At 36.1% G+C, this 19,444-nt stretch overlaps 1 protein-coding gene and 1 pseudogene across 12 annotated transcripts in view; both read left to right on the top strand.

The window, feature by feature from the left end:
• The window catches only part of DLGAP1 (DLG associated protein 1), a 782,830-nt gene that overhangs the window by 33,277 nt on the left and 730,109 nt on the right, over positions 1–19,444 (top strand). The window lies entirely within an intron of this gene.
• Positions 2,998–3,116, top strand: LOC118610484 (annotated as a pseudogene).

A 19,444-nucleotide genomic window follows, 5' to 3' on the forward strand; every position in this document is an offset into this window, starting at 1 on the left:
GTTTGTCACCATCCTAACTGAACTCTTCTTACTGGTATCTGGATGTGTCTATCACAAGTAAGCCAATGTTCACGTTATCTCTGGCTGTAGTCAGCTGTCTCTCCACAGTTGTTTGCTCCACCAACTCAGCTCTCCATTGGGTACAAAACAATGAATGAATTTTCAATTTGTCCAACTTTTTATTGTAAGTGTGGGAGCAATGTCTTCCCAGCTTTACATATCCCTAAATGGAAATTAGAAATCCCCAGAGCTCTTATATTTAACTAAATCATTATATTAAGGTGGCATCTACCAAACCTTATAATTTCAGGACTTCTTTACACAAAAATCATTCAATAACCCAAAGATCTTTTGTTTGTGTATGATATATATATATATATATATATATATATATATATATAGACATTTACTGTATTGATATATTTTAAAAGAATTTATTAATTCATTTAAAATTTTAACTTTTTTTTTTATAAATTAAACATGTTTTATAGGACAAAATATATTTAGTGATAAAAATTTCATTGATTGTTTTTAATTTTGTAAATCAATTTATTGTCAGGTTTAAGAGACAATACAGTTATATTCTCATATCTCTTTTCTGCATTCAGTGGATTACAATGTCACATAATGTAACCTCTGGAAATTTTCACTGTAAACTTATGAGAGAAAGAGTAAAAAGAAGAAATGATGTTTTAATATATTATGAACATAATTTTGATTTGCTGACCCCCTGAACAAGGAGGATTGACCTCCCCCAGTGGATATGGGACAACGTCAGTAAAGAATAAATGAAACTATACCCCTGACTTGTAACCCTCACACTAATAAATTTATATATCAAGTCCCAGTGTGTTAGAATGTTTGGTTTTCTTATAACATACTACACTTTTGAGGTCTTGAGAAAGAGAAAAAATATAAAGGCAAAACTGAACCTAGTGAGTAACGGAACTCATATTTGAACTTGTGTCTTCCCAAATGCAAAGCCTGTGTTTTTTCTCCCAGCCATTCTATGTGCATTAGCACATATTTCCTGTAGCATCTTACATTGGCCTTCCAAAAACTGATAACAGCAACTCTTAACCTCTACAGCTGTAAATAAATGTTTAGAAGATCACTGGATCTTATAGAAAGGTAAGTAATGAATGTTACCTTTGGATATGTGGAGTTATATAGATCCATATTTATGCAGGCAGGTCATAGATTTCTTACTATTTCAGGCATTAACCAAACGTAATAATTTTTAAAAGGTCACATTTTATGTATTATAAATATCTTATAGTAAAATTCTTCCTTGAACTAAAAAATGGTTGATATCTACATGTAATTCTTTTATTTTTCTCAAATGAAAGGAATACAAAGTATAGAATTTGTTATTAGTAAAATATGCCTATGTTGATATTCTTTTTAATGTAGCATAACTCATATTAGCAACCTATTGACAGTCTGACCTTGGTATGGGATTTGAAATTGTTCTAAGTTATCCACAAAGGACACAATTGCCAGAACTGATAAATGATGACAGGATAGACAATATTATACAATGAAGTGTGAACATATGCTTTGTTCTTTCTTAAAGGCCACTGCATCTTTGTAGAATTTCATAATGTATTAATATGTCACTACACATTTAGGTCCTGAAGCACAAAATATATTCTAGCCAGAATGCTTGCCAAGATGCTAGTGCCAGAATTGAAATACTGTAATGTGTTTATTGAACAGCACAAACATAATAAATAGGGTAGCAGGTTTAGATTTTACTGTGAAACCTCAAAGCTATTAGAAGAAAGGGAGAGAGAGACAGAGAACTGACAAGTTCTGTCAAAACTAAAATGAAATCAGTTATCAGGCACTCACCAATATATTTCATAATGCAAATACTCATGATATAAATAGGCTGTGTTTTTTAACTCCTAATGTATTTCAGTGTGTTAAGCTCTTTCCTGACCTTGTTTCTAGTCTTCACAGTTGTCCTCTGAGGCAGGTGATACTCCCATTTTACATATGAAAAAATAGGTTCATAGAGATAAGAAACTTAACCCAAGACCCAAAGTTAGTGATAGAAGTTATATTTGAACCTGAACAAAATCTATACATATCATTGGCATTCCACCAAGTTTATTTTTTAGTAAAAATGTTAATATTTGTTCTTAGAAACAAGTTATTAATCCACTGTTAAAAAGCATTATGATCTCATGAGCTTTGTAAATCTGTATCCTGATTAATTGTATTCAAGTTTTCTGATTTAAAACTTTTAATTTCTGAATCATATTTTATAATGCAAGTAATAAAATACATTTTAATATTACAAACACTAATTTTTGCAGCTTATATTTTATAAAACTTTTTCATATTATTACATTTGTAAAGTCAATTCCATGATTCATATTGTGACAAACTAATTGGGAAAGTTATCTAGAACATGATGCTGTGATCTAAATTATGGATTCCATTTTCATACAATTTTTATCTCATCTATCATAAACATTAATTGATAATATATTATTACAACTCTCTGTGCTAGGTACAAGGTTTATAGGGAGTATGAGACATGGAACTTGATTTAAAATCACTTTGAAAATTCTTCATTGACTAAAGATTGTTTCTCTAATATTAGCAGCCATTATGTAATTATAATTTCTTTGGCCATAAGCAGGAAGAGGAATGGAAAATAAATGTTTCAATTGACTCACAATTCTAAACACAGTGCTGTTTTATATAATATCACAGAAAATCTTGTAAAGTGAGCATCATTATTTTAGAGATGAAGAACTATAAATTCCGAACATGTCCTAGAAATAGTTTAAATTTACTTGTATCTCTTCATGGAAAGGAACCATAATAATTAACATGTTATTGAGCATTTTCTATATTTTATCTTAGTATTACCCTATGTTCTTTAACTGGATTATCTTAATAATAACAATAATTCTGTTTGGTACTATTCCACTCTTATTAAGGAATGGAGAAATAAGGTTAACAGAATTGAAAATCCAGCCAGTCTATGGCCATACTACCCTGAACAAGCCTGATCCTGTCTGATCTCAGAAGCTAAGCAGGGTCGGGCCTGGTTAGTACTTGGATGAGAGACCACCTAGAAAGCCCAAGTGCTATAAGTGTAAAAAATAAAAAAATAAGGGATTGTAAGATGACAGAAGTTTTGCAAGCTGTGAGGTCAACCAAGGGTTGCCTCACCGGAAGGAAGGAAGGAAGGAAGGAAGGAAGGAAGGAAGGAAGGAAGGAAGGAAGGAAGGAAGGAAGGAAGGAAAAAGAAAAAAAAAAAAGAAAATCCAACCAGATTCACATGGTTGGTAAGTATCTAAGTCTACCATTAAATACAAAATGTCAGATTCAGAGCCTAAGGATGAAGGATGACTATTCATATTCGTACTGATAATCTTGTGGCACCTCAAAAGTGAAATCATTTCTGAATGGTCAGGAAGGATTATGAAATGTGGGCTTCTAAAAAAACATTTTTCTTTAAATATAGAATATATAAATAGAATGCAGTAGACATAATTTCCAGCTTGATGAATTTTTAGTGATCACATCCATGTCAGTAGCCCCCAGATAAGGAACAGAACATTACCAGTTCTCTAAGAGCCCCTTATCCCCTCTCTGGGCCATTATATCTCTTCAAAGGAAACCACTGCCTCTGGTTAAACTTTTTATAGATAAAATAGTTTGGTTTCTTAGATTAGCTTTCCTAGAAACTGACTCTGAGATGGAGATTGACGTGTAGGAAGTTTATTGAGGAGTCTTCTTGGCAACATTACCTGTGAAGGAATGCAGGAAGGAGGTTTCAGCAGGGGAGGAGGTTGAACTGAGATGCAGTTGCACAGAAAATCTCGGCCTATTCCACACAGAACTCTAGGGCTGGGTCACTCGGCTGGTCAAGGAGGCTGGGTCCTTGTGCCTTGGTCTTGACCAATTCAGTGAGAGAAGAACTGGGGAGGTGGACTCAGCATCTATATAGACCATTCACTGTGCCACTGAGATTCACTTGGTTCTTTTAGCCTCATGGGAAAAAACTCCTCCAGGATTTTGGTTGGTCTGTTTTCCTGGGAAAACTTGCAAAGGGGGGCTAGTAGGGTAAAATAAAACCCTTGTTTCAGCAGCTGCTCTCTGGGCTACAACTGATACTCATCATTTCTTTTATCTTCTAATTCCAGGGTTCCCTCACTCTCTGTACTTTTGCTTGTCTAGATGGATTACCAGGTAGAATGATCCAGGTGATCATCTCTAAAGGATTTGCGTTCCTGAACACCATGACCTTCTCAGGCTGCTGCACTTGTCCATGTACTATCACAGTTTGTCAGGAGGATAACAAAAGTGCCCCAGAGAATTACCTGAGTGCTAAACATGTCCTCACTGCCCTGTTGTGAAACATCAGCCTTAATCTCCTCCTAATGATCAGAATCAAATATTTCTGCTGGAATTGTGACTTCTTTCCATGCTGGTTTCTTGGTACAAGATGCTTAGTGTCAGAGTGACTGAGTGACAGCCATAGCTTGAAGTTTCATTTTCCCCTTGCTGTGTCCCCTTTGGAAGTGTTTCTCCTCTGAGAACCAGACCTTTACACCTTTAGAGCATAGAGTTTTGAGCTTGGGAAGCACAAATTTCCCAAATGAATCCCTGGGAGAAATGATAAATGAGCCATTTTTATATCTGCCCCTTGGTTTCTAAACAATATAATCATCATGATTTAGACTGTATATTACATTCTAGAAATATGGTACCCCATGCTGGAAAAGGATCATACCCAAGCTGGAACCTCAGGTGCAAATTCAAAAGGCCATCCCATTCTCTGTCAAGCTAGCAGCTTTTGGGTGGTATGACATGTCATAGGACTGGTGGGTTTTCATAGTTTTGTGTCCACCTCCATATCTCATTTAATGTAGGTAGTGCTCTGGTTTAGTCCAATGTTACATAGCATCCTATGCCTGGGGATTAAACACTTTGTAAGCCTGTGGATAGTGGTGGCAGCTGAGATCATGAGGGCAGGAAAAACAAACTCACAGTTGGAATATGTATCAATTCCTGTTGAGATGAATCACTGCCTCTTTCAGAATGGAAGGTTTCCAGTGTATTTTAGCTTGCCATGTGTCTGATTGTTCTCCCAGAGGGATGATGCCATACTAGGTTATCAGTGTCAGTTTCTGCTGCTGGCAAATTTGACATTTGGCTGGGGCAGTAGGCAGATCAATCTCAATGAGTTGGACCTGATAATATTGGGCTTATGCATAGAGTCCATCTCTGTTGTCATGGCCACTCTGTTCACACACCATTATGCTACCACTGAAGTAGTCAAGGGGAGCTGGCTGATGTCAGCTGACCAAATCATTTGCCTGGTTGTGCCTACCTCTCTTGTGGTAGCTGCTCTCTGATAGGCTCTAATATCAGATGAGAAGCTCTTTAAGCTCTTCACACTTCATGCTCACTACCATAGGTCTTTCCGGGTTCCTTTTCCCCAGACCTCTAGTCTCCCAACTTTCAATCAGTCTCCTTTCAGGCCTCTGACAAACCACACAAGTCATGCACTTCTGCCTATAATTTTGTATACTGTATCCATCATTCTTTGACAGGTCTGAATAATCCCCATTCCCTATTCTTAGATACTTGAGTAAATGGCTGTAGGCTCCTTTTGGGGAGGGACTGTGGGAATCATTAGCAAACATACTTGCCATGGGTTTTTGAGTCCTTCTTCATGGGAACCCAGTTAATGGGCTTGATCTCTAAAAACTGGCTTACGTCCAGAAACTACAAAAGGAGTCATAAATGTTTGTTGAAACATTTCTTCTTGACTTCAAAGTCATGTATCTTTGATTTGTTTTGATCATATAATTGGACAGTACCCTTGTTGGCTGCCCATCTATCTTTCCACAAAGAATACTGAATTTTATTAACCATCTCCAGTACCCTGTATGGACCAACAATCCCTACTTGCTCTTCTGACTGCCATTCTTGACGATTATGCTCACTAGTGCTGTCAGAAGCATTGCTCAAAAACAGTGTCTCTTATGATCAGCCCTGGCCTCTGCGGACGGCACCACCAGGCACATCAGTGCTGCTTGAACCTACCTAATGAGCACATTTCTTATGACTTTGGTAAATTGTGTGTCCTCCAGGCCCTCCCACAGTATGTAGTCACCTGGTAGGTTTTCTAGCCCTAGTATGTCCTAGGATATACACTCTGCCATGCCCACCTTTCTGTGTCTTTTGATCCTTTTATTCTATTGTCTGACATGGTTTGGACCATTGCTTCCTCCAAATTTCCAAGAGTTGTCTTAGCAGTGAGTTACCACTGTCTTCTAGGGCCATTTTCAGGGAGTAACATCTATACTGTAGGTTATTGTTCCCATATCAGTAAACTATCCCTTATTAAACTTTATATTCTTTCCCATTTGGTCCAAGACTCTCAGGATCCAGCCTAAACCCATTCTCTCAGCTTTTGGCTATGTATATTTGTTAGGGCCCATAGCCCCTTCATTATATGGACTTGCTGGTCTCTCAGTGGACCCAATACTTACCCAGCTTTGTTATGTTGTGACTGAACTTAGTTTTGTTTCTGGTAGTCTGGAGAGGAAGTAGGCTCTATCCCAATGGTGATACTTGTCTTGGCAGGGATTGGTACCAGACCTAGAAGAGTGAAGTAGTCCACTTGGTTAGTCTAAGAAGGTTCAGGGCAATCTAGTGATAAAATATTTGCAAAAGTATTGACTAAAATGTCCATATCTCAAGTCTCAGAATCCCTCTCCTTCTCAAAAAGAGACCTGACCTTGGTACAGCAGACTTGCTGGGGCTAACTGTGAAGTCAGATTTTCCCTTGTATTTAAGCCCAGAGACTCATTATTAGCCTTTTCTGCTCTCTGACTGCAGGAACTGAGAGTTTCTTTATATGCTACCAAGAATATATGTAGTTAGTCTTAAAAGATGAGAGTATCCTGTACTCCTGACAATTTTCCCTGTATAAACATATCATTTCAAGATATAAAGCTTATATCTGCTCTTCTTGAATCTGGGTTGGATTTGGGACTGGCTGTGACTAATAAAATGTGGCAGAGTGATGGTTATGTTCTTGGACTTCTGAGCCCATTAGAGGACTGGCAACTTTTCTTTCTCCTCTTGGAACCCAACCACTGTGCTATGAGGAACATAAGCTACATGGAAAAGTCACATGAAGGGCTCCAGTTGAAATCCTAAGCTGATATCCTAGGCAAGAGCCAGAATCCTATGTCAGCCATATGAGTGAACCATATTTTATATTCCAGAACATCAGGTCGTGAGATGACTCCAGGCAACATCACGGGGAGAAGAAAAGCTGCCCAGCTAAGCCTAGTCAACCCACAGATCACAAGAGATAATAAAATGGTCATTATTTTAAGCCACTAAGTTTGGAATGGTTTATTATGCAGAAATGGAGAACAGAGACAGTCCCCTGATCTTCACACTTTGCCATAAATTGGTGGCCTCACTTTTTTAATGTCTTTCAATAGAGTGCCCTCAGCAAGAATCATCTGATCCTATTGCTCTTACAATTACTACTTCACACAAAACTTTCAGACAGCAACAATATTGTGTTCTTCAGTGTATTCCCTTCACCATAAAAAATTTTAATAATTATACCATTATCACATTACAGGGGCTATCAGTTCTCTGCTGGTGATGGATTCTCATCGTTAGCTGTCTGAGTCCACTAGGAAACACTCTGAAACTCAGAGATTTGCATGAAGAAAGTTTATTGGGGACCTCTCTTGGTAACAACATCCATAAAGGAATGAGAGAAGCTGGTTAGGAAGAGGAAGCATTTGAACTAAGTTGCAGTTGTGCCAAAGGCCTCAAATCCATTGGGTGCTCTAGAGCAAGGGTAGCCCTTCAGAGATGTCCTGCATTGAAACAAAGGTACCAGGCCCACATCAACCATTCATCAGAGGAGGGTCGCTCCCTTTGGCAGAGAAACTCAGTAGGCAACACTACTGGCAGCCAGGAAAATGAATGCCTTGGATTAAGGTGGGATTCTCTGTGACACACTATCCCATCTACTATAATTTCTTTCATTAATCATGATTGTAAGATTCATGTATGATGTTGAGTACAGCTGTTCATAGTTTATTCTCAGTGTGACTATACTGAAATGTATTGATTGGTGCTGTTGCTACAATCTTGATTATACCTTCTGAAAAATATACATATACATATGTATACATATATGTATACATATATGTATACATATATGTATACATATTTGGGGCATTATATACCCAAAAGCAAAATTGCTAGATTAGAGCATAAATGAAATTCTAACTTTAGCAAATGCAGTTTTCCAAAATGTTTTAACCAGTTTATACTTTCATTGATAATGTTTGAGAGTTCCATTATAGTTTCATATTTCATTTCAATTTTTGGAAATGTGATTAATTGTATGTGTGTATATATATATGTATATGTATTTCTGATAATTCTCAATTAGAATGCTAATTAATTTAGAATTCACACACTTTAAAAAATAGATGTTAGTTTTATTTAATTATTTTGACTATATTAATATTAAAAATATAGCTACATTTATTTACTTTTTCTACCAATTTAATTTTTACTTGTTAAAGCTTTAGCCTAAATAACTGGAGGATATGTTTCCTTTCAACATGTTAATTTTATGTCTCTTGATCCATTCAAAAGGAGATTAAATCTATAGTTGTTATATTTTCTACACTCATGTATTCCTTGATAGATGTAGAAAGACCAAAAGGTTATTATTTCTCAACATGAGGTACACTTGTGATGTGCCCAAATTCATAGATATTGTACTGTTGTTGACTGCCTTCTACACTTCAAGTTTTCTAAAGATTTTAATCTATTTGTTAAGCGAGAATACGGAGATTGAAAACGAAGGAAACAAAAAATTTGACCATAGTCAAAGGTGTCATTTTTTCAGCATCGTTTCCTTTTTTAATGAACATTATCAGCACCTACGTTTTCTCACCTAATATTTTATTATGTTTATTTTTCTTGTCATTAAGACAAATGCTACATCATAATTTTAGTTATTTTTTTTTTATATTCAATGGTGTGGGTATATCATAATTTAAATAACTTACTTTTGGACATTTGGATTGTTTTCATTTTTTGGCTCTTGTAAATAATATTAAATATATATAATAAATATTTTCATACTATTTTGATTTGTTTATTAAGCTTAAACTCTAAAAGGAATTGCTATCTTAGGTTAAGTAGTTTTGCTAGATATTGTCAAATTATCTCCAGAAATATTGTTTGATAATGCTTTACCTCTGTTGTTTAGTATACAATTTTCCTACACTTTTGCTGATACAATATAAATGATGAATCATCTTTGCCAATCTAATAAATGGATAATATACCCATTTACTTTAATTTTTAGACCTTGTTTAGTAGTATTAAATATATTTGTATACTTTTATTGGACATTTTTGTAAGTCATCTTTACTCATTTTCAAGTTGTTTGTTCATTTTTTATCAATTACAACCAACTATAAACTCTTTGCTATCTCATATACCAATATGTTCCATATGTCATATCTTCTATGCTGTGTTTATATCTAGACATTGCTTTTCAATTCCTATCGTAATTTTGACAAATTAATTTTTTTTGTTATAGTTGATGATATGGCCTTAGGCTGGTTTTCCCTCTGATTTAGACATTAAGCTGGATACATCAGCCATAGTGGACTGCTTATGGTTCAAGTTCTGCACTTTTCCATGGTATTTGCTATGTCTGGCGTAGCACTCCACCCTCACACATATAAATATACACACCACTAAAACTACTAGTGATAGGCACCTGATAAATACCAACCCTTTTGTCAAAACTTAGGTCAAAGATAATGGTTTTTTGGACCCTTTCCTGAGACTCTTTCCTTCCTCCCTTCTGTAAAAGTGACTGTTCTTTTTCTCATCATTCCCTCTAACCCCAAAGTAGCTATTGTAACACTTCCAACACTTCAAGGTCATAACTTGATTACAAGTTTGTATGCTCTCACTGTAAAGAACTGTAAGTTCTTTAGACAAAATTCATATTATGTTCATTTCCATATTCCCCACCACCCACCAACAGTGTACAATTGTTACACAACAAATGTCTGTTGAGTACCTGTTGGGTACTTTTGGAAATGAGATTGAGTGAAATGGTTTGCCCAGGCTTGGAGAGAGACTGAAAAGCAGAGCCAAGCTAATCCCAGTGCTCTGTTCTTTTGACTGCACTGTGTTACTGCTGTTCTACTTGTGAAGGAACAAGGATCAGTAAGGGATGTCTTCTGTGCAGTTAATCCAGAAATTTCAGATTCAAATCCCCCTTTTTCTTATCTAGTTTCCATCCAGCTAGAACTTATTTCATTTACTTGTGTAAAGATGACGTCTCTTTCTCTTCTAAGGGAAAAACCTGAGCAGCCAAATAATACTTTGGGGTGGTTTTATGGAAGACTTTTCCATTTTCTTTAGAATGAAAAGTCCTCCCACCCCTAGTTTTCTCATTTCATACTGAAAATGTTACTTTTTTTCCTTTTAACTAAATTATGTTTTACCCATTATTTTTTCTGGTTGGTAAAATTCGTATTGCTAAAGTGGGATTCAACTTAACAGTTATTGTTTTCTGACTAGAATTGCATGAGATAAGCTACCTTCTTATATAAAGTAAATGGATTTCATGGTTCAGCAACTAACACAAAACTAATTTAATGTGACAGGAGAGCACAGTTAAAAAGTAAAGATTCAAATGATCATACAATCATCTACTTCAAGTGGGAAGAGACCACAGAAATGGCTGTCTTTAAATCACCAAAGTCTGTATTGTAGAAATATGTTAATCTTGCTCTCAACTAAATTATCTTCATTTGCATTTTATCATAAGACCACTAATTTTTTATAGTTCTAGTTATTATAAGGTTTTTCCTGTTTCAAGTTCTATTGTCGCCCTTATCTCTCCATTTGATGCCTATTTGTCGGGCAGCTACTAACTCCTCTTACTTGTACTTCTGCAGTACTCTTCTAACTTTCCTTCTTGTTTCCATCTAATTCACCCTGCCCCCCAACCACTTCCAATTCATATTGCACACTAATTCTAATGCGCTTAGGGCTGCAAAAGGACATCTGCTTACCACTGCCTGTCTTTCTACCCGGTGAGAAATACCTGCCACTTTCTGGCAATGTGACCTTAAATATTCACAGAACCTCTGTTAACCTCACTATTCTCAGTTATAAAGGATGATAATACCTCTCCCACATTATAGACAGTTTCACAGGTTAAATAATATGCACAAAAGCCACTATTACAATTACATGAGATTTCGTGGTAAATGGGACTATGTCTCAGAACTCTAAATCTCTTCTGTGGGACTGTCACAAGAAATGTCTAATCGTAGTCAACATAGCCTCCTGAATTTTACAGCCCCACTTGTGTGTCTAAGTTCTCTCCCTGCCAACATTCTCTCTAAACCTCTGCAGCCTGTTCACTGTTCCTATTCATGTGATATTTATTGATACTGTATTTGTTTTTGTTTCTGCTCCTTGAGGGCAGCATATTTTTATTCAGTTTTCTACTTTCTCTAGGTCTTCGGACAGTGCTTTGCTCAGGATGTGGTTATTATTTTCTCAACTCTCTGGCTCCTTCCTTTGAGGCCAGTCTGTTCTTTAAAGCTGGTTTTAGTTCCTGGTGGGTGACACCACTGACCCTAGTGCTATAAGTGAATTCACTGGATCTATCTAGTCTCTGTCCTAAGATAGTCTTCTATACACACAAGATAAGCCAGTTAGATGAGAATCAGTGAAAGCCACTTTGTGTTAGATGTAAGAGTGAGAAAGGTTGATTGTGAGAACAATGAGAAGCTATTATATCCTTCTCCCACCATCTATCTTTCTTGTTATTTTAAAATTTTCAGATGGCAATTAATTTTCTGAGAAAGAGAAAGAGAATGGGATCTTTAAAAATATTTCTTTTACTTTTTTTTGAATAGCGCCTGATATAATGCGGGACTTGAGAAACTATGGGGTTTTCCCCTCTTTCCTTTGCAGTTCATGGTGTGTTTCTATGTGGTGTCTGGATCACAGAAAGTGTCAAAGGAAAATGACCTAAGATGTGCTACTAAATCTATTGTATGTGTTGTCCACCAGTGGGAAAGAGACCAAGATGTTGCCCTGTGATTTCGATCACATCAATGAACAGCTATGACATTAACACTCCTTCTTTGTTATAGCATCATTCTTGCTACTGACGTAAATCCAGTTTCACGTTGTAGTTAATAATTGAGTGGAAACTTACTTTTCTTTTTCAGCCTATAACTGTACAACCACTGAAACTTCACTTATGAATGTGAACATTTTCCGACTGTGTGTAACTGAATATACTTAATCTTTAGATCTCTGATATTTTTGTTCTTTCCTGTACAGTGAAAGTACCGTTCTCCAGGATGGTTCTTCTCTAGCTCAGTGACTTGCTAGGATATAGTCGCTAGGATAATAACTAGGATGTCGTTGTTTCTTTTTTTATTTTTTACTCCAAAATCATCAGAAGGCATGGGAGAATTTTTTTTTTCAGTTATACTGTAGCTATCCTGCATATTTGGCCCCTGTAAACCATGGGGGGAGGAGGGATATATTTCATTCTTCTACTGAGTCTTCTGTGACTTTGCTGTGCTTGCCATTCCTTTCTGTATTTTCCGAGTATTATTTTATCCTCTGACTTAATAGAACTTGATGTTTATATTGATATTTTTTTCTTTGAAAGAATTTGAAAAGGGATATATGACAAAATTATATAGAATAAGAAAATATAGAGCCCATTCCAACTTATTAGTTTCAATTTAACCCTAAAAGCTATTTCCCAGTAGTGTATGTGAAAGTAAATTACTGTTTATCTATCTTACATTGTATGTAGTATAACTCATGGTATCTATACTTAGATTATATATCTCGAGTATTACCTGTGAAAGGTATATACATTTTGTTGCATAAGTTTTATTCTAACTTTATCCTCCTACTTGTCACATTTTCTTACTGTATCCCAGAGCAGTGGCCATATGCTTAATAAATGCAAACTCATTTAAATAATTGTTAGGAAGGAAGAGAGGCTTCACAGGGGAAAAAAATCAAAATGTGTTTCAAATTAAACTAGAACTGAATTTTGAGTTATCTAACTCTATTAAATGAGATTTCATTTGCTCATATTTCTTAGTGCATATCATTAAGAGTCATCTATTTTTTCCAAGTAAAATGCAATGAAATACTCATATGCTTGTAGAAAGAAGGAGCTATTGTATAAAGAACATTTTCATCACCACCTCCACACCTTTACCCTTTTCTTTCTCTAGAGTCCTGACTTTGGTGTCTGGCATAAAGCCTCCCTCATCCAACACTGGCCATCTGTGGTATCTCTACAGGCCCTGATTCTAAGAGCATTTTGCAGAGAAGTTTTCACTGGGCTTGGGACACTTAAAGGTTGATGACCCAATAGTGTAGGAAGGAGGAGCCAGGATTCAGCCAGTGGGAAAAATAGGTTGCAGAAGGGAGTAAGGAGAGAAAAGTAATAGTGAGATTCAGTTCTCTTTAATATTGTATAAACTAATATATACGCAAATCCCTCCCGCCCCCGGAATATTACACCTATCCTGCAAATAATCCATGGACTCTTGACTAGAGTTTGTCAAAAAAAAGAAAAAGGAAAAGGAGGGAGAGAGGAGAGCAGAACGGAAGGAGAGAAGGAGGGAGGGAAAGGAGGGAGAAAGGGTTGGCTGGCTATTTCCATTCCGAGAGACAATCTCAGCCTTTTCAGTAAATTTTTTATAATTTGTATAAATATGAGAACAAGGTTCCTCATTTTTAAATGTAACAAAATACTAATTTGCATAATTGAAACATTTCTTAAAACAGTTTAGAATTGGCAGGAATATAGACTTAATCAGGGGGAAATTTAATATCAGAATTTCTATATTTTAAAGTATGCATGGTGAAATATTACCTATCATTTAAAAAATTGTTCCCCTAAGGAGAATTTTCAGCAAAAGACATTGATTTTTTTCTCTTTTAAAATATGGACAGCATTGTCTATGGTCACGTTACCCCGAACAAGCCCAATCCTGTCTGATCTTGAAAGCTAAGCAGGTCGGGCCTGGTTAGTACTTGGATGGGAGACCACCTAGGAAGACCGGGTGCTCTAGGCATAAAAAATAAAAATAAAGAATAAATTAAAAAATATAAAGGATTGTAAGCTTGCAATCTGTGAGGTCAACCAAGGGTTGCCTCTTGAAAACAAACAAACAAACAAATAAATAAATAAAATAAGGACAGCATTAAACATGTTGACTCTAAACAAAAAGTCAGGAATTCCCCCTCCCCAAAAAAAGATTTATTGGGGGAGGAGAGAGAAGATTGTGATATTAAACATGCAGCATGGCGAGCCACGTGCAAGTTTGCTAGAACATAGGAGAGGAAATTCTTTTATAGAGGGGAAGAGGAAGTTAGAAGGGCTCTTATAAAGAGTTCTTTCTGTAGGGCTTTGAGATGATGTAGGGCCTGAGAGCTCCCCCTACAGGCTTTCGCGATTCTAAACTTGATTGAGGTCTTTATTCATTTTGTTAAAAATGTCATTATGATACTGAGTTCGAAACATGGAAGTAAATGATTAGAATTATTATTTTTGGTCAAATTAAGTCATATATTCTGAATTATAAAAATTCAGTCTATATGTTCCAGGTATATCATAGTTGATCATGGAGAAGTGTCTTTTTCAGTTGAGCTTAAGTACTTTGTTTATAACCCTAGTAAACATTATATGCTCTTAATCCTCATTAGTGACTGACTATTTACCTATTGCATTGAAGACTTTTAAACAGCAATAGGGCCATAATTAAAAAGTATGTCTTAATGTATCAACTTAAGAATTTGCTGACATTTCCAAGTTAGGACTAATGTTTAGGAAATAAACCTTTAGTTTGCAATATTATTTAGGAAAAAAAGAAAAGTAAATGGTAAGATACCTTTCAATCTTATATTGGCCAAGGCTGGGCTCTGTCATAACTGGTATGCTGAGCCATTACCTTTTGTAACATGATATTAGGTTGAGGATTTCAAAGTATGCAATAGTGTTGGAGGTAAGATCATCTCTAAATCTGCACAGTCTCCATCAAAGCTGGCTTGATCTGTAAGCTTTCCAAATAATTACTTTGTGGGGAGGGGAGAATAGAGAGAGAAAGGGAGGAAGGGAGGGAGGGAGGAAGGACTGAGGACAGAGTATGAGGAGGAGGAAAGAGAGAAAGAGAATAAATGACAATGAGAATGAATGAAGGGGAAAGAGATTTTAATGGGAGTTGTGGTGAGAACAACATACCAGATCCGATTTGCTGTTGGCTACAGACTTTAAGGAATGCAGCAGTCCTTTTGACGTTTTTCTTTTTCCTTTCTCTAATATTGCTTGTGGAATTTTGCCTATGGTCTGCCTATCAACAGCATTATTTAAATTCCTTTCAACAGAATTATTACATTGAAAATGTGAGTAGGAGAAAGTGAAAAGTGAATGTAATTTACATTTGAAAGACCTACCTGACAGCCATACATACAAAAGGACTTTGGGTATTTAAGGATAAACCTTCCCTGGACAAATATAAATGAATTATTATTTGTTTTGGACAGATTACTTTTTTTATAGTGCAACTTAACCAATTTGGTGCTTTTTAATGATAATAACAAAGCAATACGCTAGCTAAAGCGATAAAGTCTTAATGTTAGAAAAGTTGGCTTTGAGTTCTGATTCTGATGTTCATGCGCCATGTGACCTTGGAAATGTTTTAGTCCATCTGAACCTGTCATTTGTAAAATAGAATTAACCATGCTTGCCCTTACTGCCTCCCATAGTTTTCTTGAAGAGTGAGGTAGTAAATATTATTTGTTATTTTGAAATTGACTATGTTAAGTGAATGTATGGGATTTTTATTATTTTAGTTTCTAACATTAAAAATTTAAATGAAAATACCCGTTTCTGATTAACCTATGTAAAATAGTCAATATAAAAATGATTTCCTCAAATTTAGTAAATGTAATAAAACATTGTAATAATATAGTTTTGAGTTCAACTATGACCCCTCGTACATCTTAGTGTCCTAAAGGGATAGTAGACTTCATATCTGTTGTCACAGCTAGATAACATGAAATTTTTGTCCCTCAGCTATTGCTTCATGGGACACTAAATCTCACTGTTCTCTAAAAGCTTCAATCAATAGACCCTGCTATTGCACTGTATTAGTCTCCGTTTCCTTTTTTTCAAGGAACCCCAGGCATATTACTCTCCCTTGTCTGTGCTCCTCAGTGCAGCTTAAAATCGACTGTTAAAATACAGATTCCTGAACCTTTTGCCGGTGTGGTTTTGGGTTACCCTTTTTGAATAAGACCTCCAGGTGCTACTGCACACACTAATGATTAAGTATCACTATGTAATGGTCCCCTTGTTGTATTGTGGCTCGCTTATTGCTCTTCACAGGTGTTGTGTTTTTTACAAATTGAAGGCAAGGCCCTCCACCAGCAAAAAATTACGATTACTTTTATTGCCATGCTCACTTTATTACAGTGGTCTGGAACCGGATCCACAATATCCCCGAGGTGTGACTGTAAATTCTGTCAGTAAATTCTGAATCAGAAGTGTAATTCTTCTAAAAGAAGGGGAAAAGAAACTATCATGCCTACTATAGTGATTGGTATTTTTGTTTTAGATCTTTTTACCAGCAGTTGTGGCTAACTCTTTTGCTCTATCCCAGATAAGCTCCATTATTTTTCCAATAATAATAATAATAATTAACAATAATAATTTTAAAAATGCAAAGGTGAGGTTTAAGGATTCAAAGTTCTTTAACACCTTTCTTTCACTGATATTATTCTAGATATCATGATTATGTCTAGACTTCAAAGTAATTTAGAAGATTTTGCCACTTTTTTAACTATTCAGGGAGTGTTAGCTTGTGAAAGATGTTGGAAAAGAGGACATCCAGGGCTTCAAATGGCACACCTTGGGAGGCAGAGGTAGACTGAGGTACAGGGAAAAGGAAATCTTTCAAACTTTGAAGCCAGAGTTGATAATTCTACAGCAATAGTTCTTAAAATGTTTTTCCCTCACCAGCAGGATGAGGACACATTGTAACTTGTTAAAAATGCAAATTTTCAGGCCTCACCCCAGATTGAAGGAATCAGAAACTTTGGGAGTGGGCCCAGCAATCTGTGAATTAACCAGCCATCCAGGTGGCTCTCATGCATGCTCAAGTTTGAGAACCACTTCTCTGAAGCAGTGTTTGAGCCTCGTGATTCAGTTCAACTGGGTAGTCTTTCAGTATGCCTAACCTTGAATAGCTTCTGCTAGTTCAACATGAAGCAGCCCACATGAAAGTATGTATTATATGGACACAGGAAGAGCCTACCTAACGATTTTCTTGTTGATCTGGATCCGCGCCTCTCTGGCCCAGCCTTCTCAGAAGCACTGCTGGCCATCATCCGCCACTAACAGATGCTGTAGCAGCAGGCTAGAAAGCTCTGCCTGTCCTTTTTCTGTTCAGAACACCAGCAGGAGAATTGTCCTTTTGATACACGTAGGACAAAACTTGAATTATTTTTACAGAATAATTGAGGTCAGCTTGTCTCTACCTAAAACAGCCTGCTCAGCCACCTATTAACATCATGCCAAAATCTTTGATGGTGTCGTCTAGTCCTAAACCCCACACCTGCATCATTCTTGGCTGCCTGTGTTATGGGGCAGATCTTGGATTCGTGGGCAACTCAGTGCCTTTCTATAATTAGGAAAGTTTGGTAGTGATACTCTCAGGGCCATTCTGGGATTCGACATATCTAGCTCATTGCCCAAGTCAAGTTGCTATTTAGTATGCATAATAATTAGGCTGTACTTACACCCAATTATGCATGGGAGGAGAGAAGGCAGGTGGTGGGACATGCAGGGCACTTACAGAATAGGTGATTTAGCTACACACAACTTAAGGGTTTCTTTCGCCTTTTTCCCTCCATCCCAATAGCGGCTCTTCTATCTGCTTCCCTGAGTCTCTTAATAAAGTCTACCTCTACACCTGTAATTTGAAAGAAAAAAGTTAAGCATCACGTACTTGGGGATTAATTGTGCTAAGTCAGAGTGCTGACTCTACCTTCAATAGCTTCAACAAAAGATTTCATAAACATCATAGCACAGAGAAAAACAAAACAAAGCAAGACATTCTACATCAGTTATTATGTTTACATTTTTGTTTCTCTGCTCATTGGCTGTTTGGACAAATAGACTACTAACCCTCAGTTTCATCACCTATAAAATGGGATAATAATACTTATTATTTTTTACAGGGTTTGAGTGATAGATATGATTAATATAAGGTGAATACACAATTAAATGCTTAAAAACTGGCAGCTATCATTTATTACTCTTGTTATTTTTAGGATTTCCTGTTGTTAGAAGATTAAATTTTATTTGCAATGTAAAAAAGATAAGTAATTTTTAAAAATAGAACTATATCTTTTCTTTTTAACAATTTGACATTGAAGTGAGTTATCAAAAAGATGTTTTGAAATTACCTTCCCTAAAGGTCTTTAAAATAGGTCATATTTGACCTGGAATAGTCTGGCTTGTCTTAGATGACTAAACTCTAAAAAATTCTTTCCTATTTTGAGATTTAGTGACTTATCTCTGGCCTAATGGACATGTAGAAAATTGATTTTAAGTGACACAGATGAAAGCAAAGGCATAACAGTTGCTCTCCATTTACCAGTTTCCAGTGTTTGTGAAGTGGTTTCTATGTTTATCTCTTAGTGGCAGCAATAATGCTTTCAACTTCCATCCCCATAATCATCTCCCATCAGTTTTAAAACATTTTCTGTAATAGCTATTAAGTTAATAGACGTTTCGGGCCTGCTGGACTCTGAGTTGGTAAACAATTTGTCCAGGATAGAGAGGGGCCAATTTCAGGTTAGTATATCCACTAAACATAAATTCAGTTTCCTTTTTACTATATTTGACTTCAACTTCTAAGATTATTGAAAAGTGAAAAGTAATTTCTAATAATGAGTACAATTGCTTTATTAAAATCTTTTTTTCTGTGTTCCTGCAGAAAAGCAGGGGAGACCGTGATATGATAAGAAATATATATTTGGTCATCATTTCTTTTCTGCTATAGAGCTTCTAAAACTTTTGGAGTTTCCTTAGTGATGAGAGCAATTACGTTAGGTTAGTTAAGTTAACGTAAGTTACGTTAATGAGGTGGCTTTCAGAAACCACCAAAAAATGCCGGAGGGCTGGTTGCCAGTGGAGACGACCATGTGATTGGAGGGTTGGAACTTGGAAATTTCAGTGCCACCCTCTGACCTCAGGGGACTAGGCAGGGACTGGAAATTGAATTAATTGCTAAAGGCCAATGATTTAATCAATCTTACCTATGTAATG

The sequence above is a fragment of the Rousettus aegyptiacus genome, unplaced genomic scaffold, assembly GCF_014176215.1.
Source record: "Rousettus aegyptiacus isolate mRouAeg1 unplaced genomic scaffold, mRouAeg1.p scaffold_m13_p_12, whole genome shotgun sequence".
Taxonomy (NCBI): Eukaryota; Metazoa; Chordata; class Mammalia; order Chiroptera; family Pteropodidae; genus Rousettus; species Rousettus aegyptiacus.